Source organism: Dasypus novemcinctus, chromosome 21 (genome assembly GCF_030445035.2).
Source record: "Dasypus novemcinctus isolate mDasNov1 chromosome 21, mDasNov1.1.hap2, whole genome shotgun sequence".
Taxonomy (NCBI): domain Eukaryota; kingdom Metazoa; phylum Chordata; class Mammalia; order Cingulata; family Dasypodidae; genus Dasypus; species Dasypus novemcinctus.
In genome coordinates this window covers 46,621,265-46,639,970 of record NC_080693.1, presented here as the reverse complement: position 1 = coordinate 46,639,970, position 18,706 = coordinate 46,621,265, and the positions used below count along the sequence as shown (strand labels likewise).

General features: G+C 39.2%; 1 protein-coding gene and 1 non-coding gene across 2 annotated transcripts in view; one reads left to right on the top strand and one right to left on the bottom strand.

Annotated features, from left to right (window-relative positions):
* The window catches only part of PPM1E (protein phosphatase, Mg2+/Mn2+ dependent 1E), a 271,450-nt gene that overhangs the window by 191,215 nt on the left and 61,529 nt on the right, over positions 1 to 18,706 (top strand). The gene's annotated exons all lie outside the window — the stretch shown is intronic.
* On the bottom strand, positions 18,204 to 18,307 carry LOC111766499 (U6 spliceosomal RNA). The gene has a single exon (XR_002798533.1). It is a non-coding gene; the product is annotated as a U6 spliceosomal RNA (small nuclear RNA).

Here is an 18,706-nt window from a genome sequence, read left to right as displayed (position 1 = left end):
TAATACAGGACTTAATTCTGACATTTTGCTGTTTAGTATTCATATTTTGTATACCTTTTTTGTCCCTTCTGTTAATGCTTACATTTATATTTATTTTATTTTTTTTCATTGTGACATATTGAGTGCCTTGTCATTTTTATCTGGATCTATTTTTCATCTATTTTCCTTGTGGTTACAATAGGGTTAAAATTTAACATCCTAAATATTTAAATACCATATTTGGTTTAATACCAACTTAACTTCAACAGTGTATTAGTAAGTGTTCTCTAGGAAAACAGAACCAATGGGAAATACCTGTAAATAGTACGGGATTTTATAAAATTGTTTCATACAACCATGGGGGTCCACAGGTCCAAATTCTGTAGGGCAGTCTGCAAGCCAGGGTCTCAGATGAAGGTCCTCATTGAATTCCTCAGGAGATGCTGGCTATCTGAAATTGAAATGGGGATTCTCTCCCTGAATGCTGAAATCACTTCTCTTTTTAAGGCAGTTAACTGATTGGATGACATGCCAGTCATTGCTGATGACAGTCTCCTCAGTTGATTGTACATGTAACCAGCCATCTATGCAATCAATTCACTGATGATTAAAGTCTATGACTTGCCCTTGTATTGCAGTTAGCCCAGTGCTTGCTTGATAACTGGGCACCATTATCTGGCCCAGTCGACACAGTAGCCTAACCATCACAGTCCACCCGTTGTCAACTTTACAGCCTTACACATCACCTTAAATCTTACTTAGTTTCTGAATAAAAACAATAACAGACTATATATATATATACACACACACATACGTATATATATATATTTTTCCACCTAACAATACTCCATTGTCCTGCATGCAATCATAAATGCACTAAATCCCTCCAGAGTCCTTGCGTATTTTATAATATTCACTCTTAAACACTATAACATCAAACTAATACAACTCATATAGGATAAGGGGAAAGGATAGGGAAGAAAACAAAGATATTCATTTTATGTGCATATATATACATAGTCATAACAAAACAAGGAAGACATATTCATGACCATTACAGTCCTCGTTTCTATAGCTGGTCACATGGTTGAAATTCATATTTATCTCTGCCTTCTGCCATTACCCATTCCATGTTCCCTTTACCCTCAGCAAGCACCTCCACTGACCATGGTTTTTTTGCAAGTGGGGTGACCCAAATTTTCATTCTTGAAGATTCTGGGCTATTGTTAGTCCTGCTTGGCTTGGGTTGTTGCAATTTTCCCTTGGCTTTAATCACAGGGTATGGCAGTACTAAGAGATACCCTAGGGAATCTCCTGTATTCCAGGCAAACTCTTCTTTACCTCCACTGTGTAGGTGCAGTCCTATTTCCCCGTAATAGTCAGAATCAATCATCCCACCCAGTACTGTATTTCCCTTCTTTTCCTGTTGATTCAGACGCATGATGGCAGTCTTAACTTCTAGTTCAATGGAATCTTTGTTCTGTTCTCTGGTGGAAGCATGCCTCCTTTTGGAACTAAGACCTGTAGATCAGCAGAGCTTAAGCTTGCCAAGACAGGAAGTAGATCTTTCCTAGTGGATCACTATGGGTAATACCGAGTGGTGCCTTTCCCATTTCCACCCCTTGATTCCTGGACCTATGAATCCTGGCTATGGAAGAAAGAACACCATAGAACGGATGATGATTTAGAGCATACACACCCTCTTGAAGAACATTGCCCCAGCTTTTCAAGGTATTGCCATCTAGTTGGTACTATAATTGAGTCTTCAAAAAGACCATTTCACCATTTTATCAATCCAGCTGCTTCAGGATGATGGGGAACATGGTGAGGCCAGTGAATTCCATGAGCATGTGTCGATTCCTGCACATCATTTGCTGTGAAGTTTCCTTGATCAGATGCAATGCTTTGTGGAATTCCATGATGTGGATAAGACATTTGGTAAGCCCAGGGTTGGTAATTTTAGGAAAAGGATTGAGTGCGAGAAGGTGTAGCAGTTTGGCATTGTTTATGAATTCCAAAAATAGTTATTGGATCATATTTGTAAACTGGTCAGGGGTATCACTTATAATTAATTAAATTATGATTAGGACTTTGATAGAGCCACGTCAATAGGACTCTGAGTCCCTGCCTCTTGGTGGGAGTGGATTCACAAAGAAAAGACATGGCAAAGGACAGAGTTGGGAGTTTTGGGCTGGAGCCCAGGAAGTGAACACACAGAAGAAGAGAGGAAGAGAGACTGCTCCTTAGATACAGCAGTATTCCCAGGGAGAGACAGAGCCATTCACCTGATAGTCTAGAGCTGGTCTTGTGGAGAGAGCACAGTAGCTGAGCCCAGAGAGAAATGGAGCCCTGGGAAGAGAGGAACCCAAGAAGACTGAACTCTTGGCAGACATTGGCAGACATCTTGCCCCAACACATGGCAATAGTTTTGGTTAGGGAAGTAACTTATGCTTTATGACCTGGTAACTGTAAGCTTCTACCTAAATAAATAACCTTAATAAAAGCCAACAGATTTCTGGTATTTTGCATTAGCACCCCTTTGGCTCACTAATACAGAAGGCAAACCCATATCTGGAATATGTGTCTATTCCAGTTAGAACAAATTGCTGCCCCTTCCATGATGGAAGTGGTCGAATATAATCAACCTGCCACAAGGTAGCAAGCTGATCACTTCAGGGAATGGTGCCTTATCAGGGGCTGAGTGTGGGTTTCTGCTGCTGGCAGATTGGGCACTCAGCAGCGACTGTAGCCAAGATGGTCTTGGTGAGGGGAAGTCGATATTGCCAAGCTCAGGCATAACCTCCATCCCTACCACCATGGCCACATTCTTCATGAGTCCATTGGGCAATGACTAGATTGGCTGGGGAAAAAGGGTGAGTGCTAGCCACAGTGTGCCAGCCAATTGATTATTAAAATTTTCCTCTGCTGAAGTCACTTTCTAGTGAGCATTCATGATGGGACACAAATATTTTCATGTTTTTTGCTCACTAAGAAAGGTCTACATATTGCTTCTCCAGCCCCTTTGTCACCAGTTTTCCAATCATGATTCTTCCAAGTCCATGACCATCCCGCCAGACATTGGCAACAGCCCATGAATCAGTGTAGAAACACACCTCTGGCCATTTCTCCTTCCAAGCAAAATGAACAACCAGGTTCACTGTTCAAAGTTCTGTCCACTGGGAGGATTTGCCCTCACCACTTTAGGGAAATCCCAGAAAGGGGCAGGAGTGCTGCAGCTGTTCACTTTTGGGTGATACCTGCATATCATGCAGAACCATCTGTAAACCAGACTCAAGTTCTCTCTTCCTCAGTCAGCTGATTGTAAGGAATCTCTAACAGGCCATAGTTGTGGGCTGGGAAAGAGAAGATATTATGGCAGGAGTGGTGACCATGGGCAATTCAGCCACTTCTTCATGTAACTTACTTGTGCCTTTAGGACCTGCTCAAGTCCTATCTCATATATAACACTTCCACTGTATGGTGGAGTGCTGCTGTGCATGCCAAACTTTATGGTTTGGTGGGTCAGACAATACTCAGCTCATGATAGGCAACTCAGGTCTCATGATAACTTGATGACCCATGGTTAACTGTGCAGTCTCTACTAAGTCCAAGTAGTAGGCCAAAAAGTTGTTTTTCAAAAGGAGAATAGTTATCTGCAGAGAATGGAAGAGCATTGCTCCAAAATCCTAAGGGTCTGAATTGTGTTTCTCAATAGAGGCCTGCCAAAGGCTCCAGATGGCATCTCTATTTACCACTGACACTTCTAGCACCATTGGATCTATGCAGTCATATGGCCTAAGTGGCAATGTAACTTGCTCAGCAGCCTGGACCTGATGCAGAGCCTCTTCTTGTTCCAGTCACCAATTAAAACTAGCAGCTTTTCTGGTCACCCAGTAAATGGGCTGGAGTAGCACACCCAAATGAGGAATGTGTTGTCTCCAAAATCCAAAGAGACCAACTAAGGGAAGCAGAAGTGGCTCAACTGATAGTGCATCTGCCTACCATATAGGAGATCCAGGGTTCAAATCCAGGGCCTCCTGGCCTGTGTGGTGAGCTGGCCCATGTGCAGTGCTGCCTTGTGCAAGGAGTGCCATGCCACTCAGGGGTCTCCTCTGCGTAGGGGAGCCCCATGCGCATGGAGTGGGGCAAGGAGAGCTGCTCCGTGTGAAAAAAGTGCAGCCTGCCCAGGAGTGGTGCTGCTGCACACACGGGGAGCTGACACAGCAAGATGATGCAACAAAAAGAGATAGGTTGCCGGTGCCACTGAGAATGCAAGTGGACACAGAAGCACACATTAAGTAAAGGGACACAAGGTAGCAGACAACAGTGGTGGTGGTGGGGGGGGGGGGGGTGACAAGAGGAGAGAAATATGTAAAATAAATCTTTAAAACAAAAAACCAAAAAAACCCAAAGAGACCAACTATGCATTGTGCTTCTTTTTTAGTCGTAGAAGGGGCCAGATGCAACAGATTATCCTTCACTTTGGAAGGGATATCTCGACATGCTTCACACCACTGGACACCTAGAAATTTCACTGAGGTAGAAGAACCTTGCATTTCAGTTGGATTTATCTCCCAGACTCGCTCATGCAAATGCCTTACTAATAAATCTAGACTCTTTGCTACTTCTTGCTCACTAGGTCCTATCAATATGATATCATCAATATAATGGACCAGTATGAGGTCTTGTGGGAGGGACAATCAAAATCCCTTCAGACATTATTATGACATAGGACTGGAGAGTTGATATAGCCCCTGAGGCTAGACAGTGTGCCAGCTGAAAGCAAACTGTGGTCCTTACTAATAGCAATTGAGAAGAGAGCATTCGCCAAATCAACAGCTGCATACCAGGTACCAGGGGACATGCTGATATGCTCAAGCAATGATACCACATCTGGGACAGCAACTGCAATTGGAGTCACCACCAGGTTAAGTTTATGATAATCTACTGTCATCCTCCAAGATCCATCTGTTTTCTGTACAGGCCAAATAGGAGAGTTAAATGGGGATGTGGTGGGAATCATTATCCCTGCATCCTTCAAATCCTTGATGGTGGAACCAATTTCTGCAATCCCTCCAGGAATCCGGTATTGCTTTTGGTTTACTATTTTGCTAGGTAGTGGCAGTTCTAGTGGCTTCCATTTGGCCTTTCCTACCATAATAGCACTCACTCCACAAGTCAGGGATCCAGTGTGGGCATTCTGCTAATTACTGAGTGTGTGTATTCTAATTATGCATACTGGAACTGGGGAAATAACCAGAGAATGGGTCTGGGGGCCCATTGGACCCACTGTGAGCTGGATCTTAGCTAAAATTCAATCAATCTCCAGACCTCCATAAGCCCCTACTCTGACTGGTGGACCACAGTGACATTTTGGGTCTCCTGGAATTAATGCCACTTCTGAGCCAATAGTTAATAATCCCCAAAATATCTGATCATTTCCTTTTCCTCATTGCACAGTTGCCTTGGTAAAAGGCTATAGGTATCTTTGGGGAAAGCTGGGAGGAAGATCAACAGTATAAAGTTTTGGCAGTCTAACAGGATCCTTCCCCAAGGGGACCTGGCCTTCCCCTCATTCAAGGGGCTCTGGGTCTGTACACCCTCAAGTCTGAGAATTGATTAAGGGGCTGTGATTCTCTTTTCTGTAATTTATTAGGGTTTTTTTTTGTGTGTGTATTTTTCCTTTTTTAAAGGAAAGCTTTAAGTTATTTATTTATCCCCTCCCTCCTCATTGTTTGCACTCACTGTCTCCTCTCTATTCGTTGTCTTTTTAGGAGGCACTGGGAACTGAACCCGGATCTCCCATGTGGGAGGGAGGCACCCAATCACTTGAGCCACTTCTCCTCCCCACTTGTTGCATCTCTCATTGTGTTTCCTTGCTGTGTCTCCTCATTGTGTCATCTTGCTGCATCATCAGTGAGACTCTGAGTCTGGTTTTCAGAGATCTCAAGTCTATGGCTGCATTAAACAAGTTTTTTTTCAGGACAAATAGAAACTTTCACATTCATGCAGCACTTGTTGCAAGTTCGAAGACTTAAACTCATCCCTTTCTTTTTAAACTATATCCAGCTTATTTAGGAACAGCCAGTCAACATCATTTTACTTTTTAACCCCACAAAACTCTGTTAAGGTGTTAAATATACTCTTACCCAGATCCCTGCCTCTTAAAAGGATAGAAGTAGTTGTATTCAGTGGTGATATTTTGCATATCCCATTGCCAACTCATGGCATGGGCTGTCAGTGGCCTCTTAATTATTGGAGAGAGAGTCATTAGTGCCCTTGAATCTAATCAGAGTAGAAAGTGAATTGCAAAAATCTGAGAACCAATTCAGAAATCCCATTTTTAAGATTCAGTTTCTCAAGAACCACTCCCAGAATGATGCTGTATTACGCTTCTCTAGGAGAAAAGAACTGACAGGCGATATCTGTAAATAGTATGAGATTTTATAAAATGCTCTCATACAACCATGGGGATCCACAAATCCAAGTTCTGTAGGGTAGGGCTGCAACCCAGGGGCTCTGATGAAGGTCCTTGAAGAGTTTTGCTAGTGTCTGAAGTAGAGATGGGAATTTTCTCTCTGAATGCTGAAATCACTTCCCATTTTAAGGCCTTCTTCAACTGATTGGATGACATGTCACTCATTGCTGACAGCAGTCTCCTTAGTTGATTGTAGATAAAGTCAGCCATTTATACAATCAACTCATGGAAGATTAAAGTCCATGAAATGCCCTTGTATTACAATTAGCCCAGTACTTGCTTGACCAAACGCTAAGCACCATTATTTGTAAGTTGACACATTAGCCTAACCATCACAGAGTTCTGAGCAAAGGGAGACATAATTTGATTTATATATTTCTTCCCATCTTTTGTTAGGAAAATTCCAAATATTCAAAAAAATTGAAAGACTAGTATGAATATTCATTTGCCCACCTCCTGTTTTAACCATTCTTTTTTTTTTTAAAGATTTATTTTTAAAAAGATTTATTTTTTCCCCTCCCTTGCCCCTGCCCTGCTGTTTTTGCTGTCTGTGTCCATTTGCTGTGTGAGCATTTGTATCTATTTCTCTTTTTGTCTTCTCTTCTATCTCTTTCCTTTAGGATTCAGAAGGATTCAATCCTGGGAACCTCTGATATGGAAAGAGGTTCCCTGTCAACTGTGCCACCTCAGTTCCTAGTCTTTGCTGCACTTCACTTGGACTCTCCCCTTCATCTCTCTTTTGTTGCATTATCATCTTGCTGCATGACTCATTTCTGTGAGCACTGGCTCACCATGCAGGCACTCAGGTGGGCACTTGGCTTACCACATGGGCACTTGCACGGGCACTTGGCTCATCATGTGGGCACTGGCTAACCACACAGGCACACTTTCTCTTCTTTATCACCAGAAGGTCCCAGGGAGTGAAACTGGGTCCTCCCATGTGGTAGGTGGAGGCCTTATCACTTGAGCCACATCCGCTTCCCTCAACCATTCTTAACATTTGCCTTATTTGCTTTGCTTCCTATCTATCAATTTTTTAAAAATTAAAGCAGTTGTACATTTACAGAAAAATCATTTAGAAAGTGTAGGGTTTCCATATATTCCTCCATATGCACATTTTTCCTGATTGTTAACATTTTGCATTGGTGTGGAACCTTTATTACAACTGATGAAACAATATTATATTATTAACTGTGATTATATTAGGTTTTTGTGTTGTATAGTTCTAGGGCTTTAAAAAAATTATTCTGATAACTTACAAACTAAAATTTCTCATTTTATCCACTTTCAGTTATACAATTCAGCTGGTGTTAAATACATTCACAGTGTTGTGCCACCATCACCAATCTCTCTTACCAAAACTTTTCCATCACTTCAAACAGAAACTCTATACCAATTAAGACTTATCTCCCCATTCCCCCAACCCCACCAGACCCCTGGTAACCCTTATTCTAGTTTCTGACTTTATGAATTTGCATGTTCTATTTATTTCATATAAGTGAGATCATACAATATTTGTTCTTTTCTGTATGGCTTATTTCACTCAACTTGATATCTTCAAGGTTCATCCATGTTGTCACATGCATGAGAACTTAATTCCTTTTCTATACTTGAATAATATTCCGTATGTGTATACCACATTTTGTTTATTCATTCATCATTGGTTTATGGACACTTGGGTTGTTTCCACCTTTTGGCAACTGTGATTAAATGCTGCTGTAAACATCAGTTTGCAAATATCTGTTCAAGTCCCTGCTTTCATTTCTTTTGGGTGTTTACCTAGTTGGGATTGCTGGGTCAACTATTTGAGAAACTGCCAAATTGTTTTCCACAGTGGCAGCACCATTTTACATTCCCATCAACAATGTATAAGCATTCCTGTTCCTCTGCATTTTTATTAATTTCCTTTTTTAAAATTCTAGCAGGTGTGAAATGGGTATCTCATTGTGGTTTTGATTTGCATTTCCCTAATGACTAATGTTTTGAGAATCTTTTCATGTGCTTATTGAATATTTTGTGTATCTTCCTTGAAGATATGTCTATTTAAGTCTTCTCCTCATTTCTTAATTGGGTTATTTGTTTTGTTAGTGTTGAGTTGTAGGTGTTCTTTATATATTCTGCATATTAAGCCCTTATCAGATATATAGTTTCCAAATATTTTTTCCCACTCTGTCAGTTGTCTTTTTACTTTCTTAATAAAGTCCTTTGATGCACTTTTTAAAAAATGTTGACTTTTTAAAAAAAGATTCTTATTTTTTATTTATGCCCCCTCCCCTATTGTGTTTGCTGTCTGCTCTCTGTGTCTGTTTGTCTCTTCTTTAGGAGGCACCAGGAACCAAACCTGGGTCCTACTATGTGGGAGAGAGGCACTCAATCACTTGAGCCACCTCCACTCCCTGCTTTGTTGTGTCTCTAATTGTGTTTCCTCTTTGTATCATCTTCTCGGTAATCTCACTGTTACAGCCCATCGCGCCAGCTTACTGTCTTGCTCATCTTCTCCAGGAGGCACTGGGAACCGAACCCAGGACCTCTCATGTGGTAGGTGGGAGCTCAATCACTTAAGCCACATCCGTTTAAGTTTTTATTTTTGATGAGGTCCTATATATCTATTTTTCCTTTTGTTGCTCATGCTTTTGAAAAGCACCACCTAACACAATGCCCTGAAGATGCTGCCCTGTGTTTTCCTCTAGGAGTTTCATAGTTTTGGTTCTTATATTTAGGTCCTTGATCCATTTCAAGTTAAATTTTTTTATATGGTATAAGACAGGGGTCCACATTCTATGGATATCCAGTTTTCCCAGTACCATTTGTTGAAGAGGCTATTCTTTCTCTATTGAGTGGATTTGGCACTTTTGTCAAAAATCAATTGGCCATAAATGTGAGGGTTGATTTCTGAACTCCCAATTTGATTCCATTGGTTTATATATCTGTCCTGGTGCCTGTACCATACTATTTTCTTTATAAAAACAGTTTTGATTACTGTAGCTTTGTAATAAGTTTTAAAATTGCAAAGTATGAGTCCTCCAACTATGTTTTCCTTTTTCAAGATGATTTTGGCTATTTGGGGCCCCTTACTTTTTTTAAAAAAACTTATTTTTTATTTATTTCTCCCCCCTTCCCCCCCCATTGTCTGCTCTGTGTATCCATTCACTGTGTGTTCTTCTGTGTGCACTTGCATTCTTGTCAGTGGCACCAGTAATCTGTGTCTCTTTTTTGTTGCATCATCTTACTGTGTCAGCTCTCCGTGTGTGTGGCATCACTCCTGGGCAGGCTGTGCTTTTTTTGCACAGGGTGGCTTTCCTTATGGGGTGTACTCCTTGCACGTGGGTCTCCCCTATGCAGGGAACACCTCTGCGTGGCACAACACTCCTTGTATGCATCAGCACTGCACGTGGGTCAGCTCATCACATGGGTCAGGAGGCACTGGGTATGAACCCTGGACCTCCCATGTGGTAGGCAGACGCTCTTATCAGTTGAGCCAAATCTGCTTCCCTCGTCTTCTTTTTAGAAGGCACTGGGAACTGAACCCAGGACCTTCCATGAGCGACCTCTGCTCTCACTCTGTGTTTCTCACTGTGTTTCCTTATTGTGCCTCTTCATTGCATCATCTCCTTGCATCAGCTCACCATGCCAGCCTGTTGTACCAGCCCATCATGTCAGATCACTGTCTTGCTTGTCTTCTTCAGGAGGCACACGGGAACCAAACCCAGGACCTCCCATGTGGCAGGCAGGCACCCAATGGCTTGAGCCACATATGCTTCTCTCTAAGTCAATGCTTTTAAACCATGATGTAAAGGAAGGTAAAATCTTAGACAAGCAGCTAGTTTTGGAGAAAATGCCTGTGTGAAAGACCTTTTAGAGCTTTTTCAGAATGCATTCTGTTGAAGAAGTCTATAAATTAGATTCAAAGTGTAAAAATTTCAGCTAGTAGGATAAATTATCCTTACTAGAAGTAATTTCTCTCCCCTCTGATCTCCTATAGTACATGATTCTAAAGCTATACCACTTAGTCTGTGTAATTGGGCAAGACAGTTAACCTCTTTCAACTCGAATTTCTTCATTTGGCACATTAAGGTAATAACTGTCATGCTTGATCAAGTGAAGTATTCTATAAGAAAAACTTGTAAATTGGCTGATGTTTTAATCCTCTTAATGGATTATAAACTATTTGAGGGTGGTCACTGGATTATATATTGCTCTGTGTTCCACAGTATTAAAAGATATAATCATACCATGTATATTTACAGGCACTCAGTAAATATTATCTGAATGATGAATGAATGATTTATCATACCTTTCACCTATTATCATAACCTGCAGCAGGAATTTCTAGGCTGGAATAACTTTCTTAATTCCAGTTAACTTGATATTTTTTAGTTCACTTGAGCTATCCATTGGATTTTTTGATTCTGAGAACCATTTTAGTTCATTTTTAGCAACCTTGCCTGATGCGTAAACAGTTTGGCAGAGAGTGGGAATGTGATATAGTGGGAGCAGCTGGCTTGCTGACGCAAGAAACTTTGAGTTTTTGATGCTTAGCTGTAGGTACAGCTGAGATATCTTACCAGATGCTGCAAAGTATTCATTAGAAATAGGTGCATTTTATTGTGGCCATCAGAACTAAATCTACCTCTTAGGCGCTGGTCTACCAAGTTAAAATGTGAAATTAAAGAATATAATATGACTTGGCACCGTTATTGTTTGAATAACATATGTTCCTATCAAATCTGAGTAATTGGCTTATAGCTTAACATATAGAGCCTTTCATATTTAGAAACGACACTATTCCAAAGTTGTGTATTTGAGGATGTCCTCTCCAATACATTACTAAAATGTGGCTTTTTAGTTTCCAGCTCTGATCTTATTTACTGAAATAATTCCTTCCACATTCTTCCCTCTATTTTCATTGTAAAAAAAGGCATAGGGACAACATTTAATCACTTCCTGTGTACTAAAGAATAGTTATTCATGGAGTGGGACTTTGGACCAGATGGAATAAGAAAGGATCTACCGCTGATTTCAAGGAGTAGTTTGAAGGCTGTTCTATTGTTTTTTAAATACCTCTCCTGGTTAATAATGACAGCTGAAATTGCAGCTTTGGTTTTTAAGATTTGGTTCTTATTAAAATGCAGATGTGGGTGAAGGGTACAGGGTAGAGGAACCTGTGGCTCTAAGGAATCCAAAAATGTGACCCAAGAGAGCCATCAACCAGACACCTGCCAGAACACAGTACTTAGTGGCAAAAAATAAAAAACAAAAAAACATATATCTGTGAAAGATTTTTTTGTCTGTTTTTAATATGAAGTCATCCATTCATTCAATAAATAGTAAATTTACTGGGTGGTACTATGTATTAGGTGCTGTTCTAGGTGTTGGAGATAAAGCAGTGAACAAAATTGATTGGATGGATCCAGCGGAGGGGAGATAGACAATATATTCACAAATAAAAATGTCAGGTGGGATAAGGGGAACAGATAAAGGTAATATGGAACTGCATATATATATATGCACACACACATGTAAAAAATATATATGTATATATACACACACACATATAAATATATATATGTATATATATTGTGGTGAAGAAAATCCTCTTGATAATATTACATTTGAGTGAAGGTATGAATCATATGAAAATATAAAGAAAGATCATACCAGGCAGAGAAATTAAACAATTGCAAAGGGCTTGAGGTAAGTGTATGCGTGGTATATTTGAGTACTATCAAGGAGACCAGTATGGCTGCAGTCAATTGAGGAAAGAGTAGAATTTTATAAGATGGTCAGAAAATTAATAAGTAGGTTTATAAGCATCTAGCCTCAAGCAGATTTTTAAAATAATCTTTTTGGGTTTGAATAATTTTAGATTTACAGGAAAGTTGCAAAGATCATATTCCCACATACTCCATATACAGTTTACTCTAATGCTAACATCTTCCATTATCATGGTACATTGGACAAAACTAAGAAATCAACATGGATGCATACTATTAATGAAACTCCAAAATTTAAATCATTTTTCCACTAATGTCTTTTTTTCTATTTGAGGGTCCAGTCCAAGATCCCATCATGTCTGTTTCTTCTTGTCTATGATGTTCCTCAGTACTTCCTTGTTTCCCATGATCTTAACGACCTTAAGGAGCTCTGGCTGGGTATTTTGCACAATGTTTTTCAATTTGTGTTTGTCTGATGATGTTTTCCAAATGACTAGATTTGAGTTATAGGCTTTTGGGAAGAATACCAGAGGTGATGTGCCTTCACTAAGAGGTGGAGTTCCCTCTTCCTGCCACTCCCCTTCCATTGTTCTTGAGGTGTTCCATTTAAATAGATTTTAAAGGCCATTAAATAATTTGGAAAAATTAGTTCTGAGCAAATAATTCCAATTATGCAGCTATTGGCTGCTCCTCACAGGTTTTAGAAGAGGATTAAAAGAGGTCATGTACATTAAACACAGTGCCTGGCACATAATAAATTCTCAATAAACAGAAAATAATAGCTGGTAGAGATAGAATTTTCTATTGGCCAGTTTCCCTGATTGTATTTGAGTAAATACTCAGGTAAGCCTTGATAATTCTCCATAGGCCTTTGCTTATCACTCCGTCACTACAGAAATTATTACAGAAGCCAATTAATCAGATATTAGAAATGCTATAGAGAGAATTCCTACATGCACGTTGAAGCTTAAATTAGATGACTTCTATGGTTCTTTCCAATTCTATAACTTTAATGTTTTAATATATATTGTACTGATAAAAGAAAAGCTTTTCATACAATTTTGGATCTCACAGCTTTATCAGGAGATTCATGAATTTGGCAGCATCCCATTCAGAGAGTAGAAAGATCTCCACAGAGGGGGTAAAAAGGGGAAGTTCATATAGGGCCAACAAAGGAAGCAAGGAAATGTTCTGATTGGTTGATACTAAGTTTCCATTCTACAAAGGGGGGGGTCTTATAAAATGGGGAGCAGATATACATTGATTAGTATGGTATACTTGTCCATTCTGATAAGCTATCTTAACTGACCAAAATTAGTTTTAGCACCAGGTGTTCCGTATCAGCAATTCTGTAGGCTGTGTGTATGGGTTTTCTCTGAAAACCCTGCAGGTCTATCATTTTTGTCTTCTGGGCAAGCCCTTCTGGGAAAGGGGTCTTCCCCTGGCAATGCCTAGCAGGTGACCATTTTATTTTACTTAACAGTACTTACCTCACAAATTTCTGATAAGGACTAATTTTGAGATAATACATGTGAAAATCCTTTGTAAATCTATAAGTACCACTCAAATATATGTACTAGTAAGCTATTTAACAGAAATTCTCTGCGTAACTATAAGAACTGCCTTTATACAATTAAAAAATACCCCTATCATGTTGAGAATTTTTTTTCCCGATGAAGCCTAAACTTTTTTATTGTTGTAGTTTGTTTGTTTTCTTAACTAGAGGATTATAGCACATTTTATAAAGCATGCATTCTCCTACTTCTTCCACTCCATTTACTTCCATGACAGTTTTTCCTAAAGTAATGCCCAAAGGAACTGCTATAGTTAGGGTTATAACTCAGCATTTCCATTAAGGAGACATCTTTTCAAAAAATGTTTAAAAATAGACAAAAGCTCTCCATACTCAGATTTGCTTGATGCCAATAATCTTGTTTTAACATAAGCAGCACAGAAACAGTTTTATAGTGAATTCAGAAGGGAAGCTATAGCTGGAAAGTAAAATGATTTTGAACTCTTCTATAGTCTCTGTCAACTATTTCTTCTCATTTGTACTTTTATGGCTCTTCTGCATGAAGAAAAATGTTCTAGGAACTATCAGTTTTTTCCTAGTCTTTAATTTTTCATTTGCTCACCCTACCAGACCTTTTTAAAACCAAATTTACTCTGGTTCCCCAAGAAGTAGTAGCATTTAAAGAAAATAGTAGTAAATTCTTCTAAGTTTGAATTTTACTTTACCACTGTGAATTTGAAGGCATTTTCCTAGATATTTTCCATAAAATTCCTGAAAATAGTTTCTCACATCTTTCTCAGTATCCAAAGCCAGACTGAGATTCTCATTTTGTTCCTGGCTGCTGTATTTTGTTTCTTCCCTTGTCATCATTCCTGTTTTCCTTTTCCTTTTTTTTTTCTTTTTCTTTTCTCTAGTTTATTTTCTGAATTTAACAGCAGGGAATCCATTTGACTTCTCTCAGCAGGTAATAAGTACTATGGTAGTCACTGTATTGGTTTCTCTGGATGGTTAAAAGAAAAAGAGGGTAATTAAGCCTTTCTGAAGCTGCCAACTGTGTTGGGGGTGGGGTGTATATTTTAAGGCTTATTTAAAAATAGTTCCATCAGAAATTAACTATTTAACCAGTAGAATTCCTTGGGGCATACTTCTTTATCAGTAGAGAAGATTACTTAGATTACTTGAATTTGTGGACAGTAGAAGAAAATCCTTTCTTTTATAAGGGTAGGTCTAATCCTATACTATTTCATTCTAATTTGTAATGTTTAATTTACTGATCTTTGTTGGAGTGCCTACCATACATTTCCTAAAATAGCTTTTAACAAACAATATACACTTTTAAAATGCAGGCTTTTAAAAAAATTATTAAGAAACATTTATTCAGGTACTTTAAAATGTGCTAATTCAGCTATGTCTTTGCTTTTTCTTGAACTCAAAATAAAAATGTAGATTAAGTACAGAAAGGTGATTGTTTTCATGAGTTACAGTTATAAGGTCTAAAATCTCACCTTTTTTTTTTTTTTTTTAAGATTTATTATTTATTTAATCTCCCCCCCAGGTGTCTGCTCTCTGTGTCCATTCGCTATATGTTCTTCTGTGTCCTCTTGGATTCTTGTCAGCGGCACCAGGAATCTGTGTTTCTTTTTGTTGTGTCATCTTGCTGCGTCAACTCTCTGTGTGTGTGGCACCATCCCTGGGCAGGCTATACTTTCTTCACACTGGGCGGCTCTCCTTATAGGGTGCACTCCTTGTGCATGGGGCTCCCCTATGTGGGGGATACCCCTGCGTGGCATAGCACTCCTTGCGCACATCAGCACTGTGCGTGGGCCAGCTCATCACACAGGTCAGGAGACCCTGGGTTTGAACCCTGGACCTCCCATGTGGTAGGTGGACGCTCTATCCATTGAGCCAAATCTGCTTCCCTAAAATCTCATCTTAATAAACAGGAATGCTGATATCTTTAAAACCCCAAGCATTCTACACAGAACCATAAATGGGAGCAGAGCTGTAGCCTCCAGATTCATCATTTTCACAGTAGTATGATTCAGAGTGCTATGAAAGTAATTTAATTTTAAATTTAAAAGGGAAGAAATGTCTTAAGGTTTATGATTATCGGAAGGTAATAGGTAGGAATAGTCAGATTCCTGTGTGAGAGAAGAAAGAAAATCATGCGAGGAATGTGGCATTTAGGAACATATAAGAGATTTTGGGGGAAGAAAACAAATAGTTGAAAGAGGCTGTGTAAGAATATACAGTCATTGGATTTGAAAAGATCTTGAATAGTCAACATTTAGCTTTCATCCATTCATTCAATAAATATTTATTGAGTGCCTTCTATGTGCTAGTTTTCTTGGCACTAAGGATCTAGCAAGGTTTTAAGCAAATAAATGACAATGACCTGACAAATTTTTTAAACATTGAATTTTGAAATAATTTTAGGTTTATAGAAGAGTTGTAAAGATAGTACATAATTTCCATATGTTCTCACAGTTTCTCCTAAAGTTACCATCTTACATAATCATGGTGCCTTTATCAAAACTAAGAAATTAATATTATATTGGCACTGGCTTAACATTTTTAAAGGACGTATCTGGCTCTTGTGGGCAAAACAGTGTGCAGAATGCAGGGAAGGCAACATGGAAATAGAAACCTATTTGTAGGTTAATCCATGTGAGTCATAATGATGGCTTAGACTAGAGTGGTAGCTATGTAAGTAGTAAGAAGTATCAGATTTGAAGATAGAACCATGAAGTTTGCTGAATGATTGCATTTAGTGTGTGAGATAAAGAGAGGAATCAAAAAATGCTCTAAGGTTTTTAACCAGAGCAACTGGAAAAACAGAGTTGCTATTTATTGAAATGAGAAAGTTTACTGTAGGAACAGGTTTTGTTTTATTTTTTATTTTTTTGTTCTTTTTAAAGGAGGTTGGGAATTAAGAATTTGTTTGTGAGCATTTAAAATATTTGATAACATATTAGTTATCGAAGAGTAGGTAGGCACTTGAGTATAAAAGGCTGGAGTTCAAGCAAAAGGCTTGGACCAGAGATAATATGTAAAGTCATGAGTTATGTTGAAGTCTATAAGACAGTGAAGCCAGCTAGTAAGATAGGGAATCAAGAGATGGATCTGGCACCTGGCAGAGAGTCCACGTGGACATCAATAACCCCCAAGGTGGCTGCTGGAAGACCCTCCCCAAGGTTCTGCCATTCACAACAAAGACTTCTTCTGGAAGCCAGGAGAAGCCCTAGATATTCCCCAAGGACTTTATCACTGGGGCCTCGTGGGGGATTGATGGGTAGGGTAGTCAATCAAAACAGCAAACAGCTATAACTCCTCCTATGCCATTAGCAAAAGGGTGGAATAATTAATGGTTCAAAAAGCAGGCAGGAGGCCTGAATGTACTCTCTCGCCTGTGGACCTATCCTGCCCTCTGCGCACTGCTCTAACCATTTTCCCCCTGCCATGTTCACCATGGAAGTAAAACCTGGGCATTTATAATCTGTAATGGGGAACTGTAGCCTGTAAATCAGCCCACTTGACTGTTTTTTCAGCCCCTTCCTCTCTACCTGGGACCCCTGATCTGTTATTTTCTCCCATGTCTCGTCCCTCCTGCCTGAATAAATCACTGGCCTGATTCACCCTATAGGCTCTTGAAATTCATTTCTGCAGCATAGTCAAGAACCTAGTCAAAATCTGGTAACAATAGGTATAAATAAAAAAGAGGTCAAGGACTGAGGCTTGGGCATTCCCAGTTTTAGAGATCAGAAAGCAAAAGAGACTGAAAGGAGCACCCAGTAAATTAGGGGCAGAACCAAAAGGAATGGTGACCTGAAAGTGAATAGAGAAAAAGCAAAAAAGAGTTTCAAGATGGAGAGAAAGGGGTAGGGAGTGGGGGGTATATGGGAACCTCTTATATTTTTTAATATAACATTTTGTGTGATTTATGTATCTTAAAAAAAAAGAATAAAAAAAGATGGAGAGAAATTATAACCTCTTATACTGCTGATAGGGCCAATAAAATGATGAGGACAGTTGAATTTGGCAACATGGAAGCTACTGTGATCTTAATAAGAGCAGTTTCAGAGAAAGAGTAGACACAAGATTCTTTATAGAATGAATTTAAGAGAATGGGAATAGAGAAAGTAGAACAGCAAGCATAGATTGCACTTTCAAATTTAATTGTAAAGGGCGGCAGAGAAATGGGAAGTTGGGGAAGTGGAATGTGGGCCAAGAAACCTGTATTTTAATACTGGAGATACTGTATACTGGTGGGAATGGCTAGTAGAGAGGGAAATTTGAGAAATAGGAGACAATTGCGGGAGTGATATTCTTGGGTGGTGAGGGAATGGAATCTAATGGCTAAGTAGAAAGAGCGGCTTTAGATAGGAGCATGGACAATATTTACATTTTAATAGGAAGAAAGAATTTATGGATATAGATGCATGTAGTTTCGTAGATTTGGTGGTAGGTGGGAGCTTATGTGAGTTGTCTTCTAATCATTTGTATTTTCTTTCTTATTTATTTATTTATGGAATGCTTTACGAATTTGCATGTCATCCTTGCGCAGGGGTCATGCTAATCTTCTCTGTATTGTTCCAATTTTTTTTTAGTATATGTGCTGCTGAAGGGAGCGCAATTTGTATTTTCTCAATAGAAAAGAATCAAGATTATCAGCTGAAAATGAGAGAGAAGGGAGAATAAATTAAGAAAACATAGTAGGCTTTTAAGCAGAACTGAGGGTCCACTTAAAGTCAGTAGTCATGAATTTAAAAGAAAACATGCCTGTAGGTTTCAGTTTTATTCTGGCCACATTTACTCTGGCTCTTTGAGTGCTAAGCAGAGCAAGGAGAGAGTTGGACTGAAGGATTTTACCAAGTGAGTTGGACAGAGGGATAGAGGGATAAGAGATTTGAGAGTTTATGCAAGAGTGTGGTTATAATAATGGACCAGGAAGAAGGGAAGTGAAAATTGTAGGAAAAATGGATTGAAGGTAGAATTAAAATTGCTGAAGTCCATATTCTACAG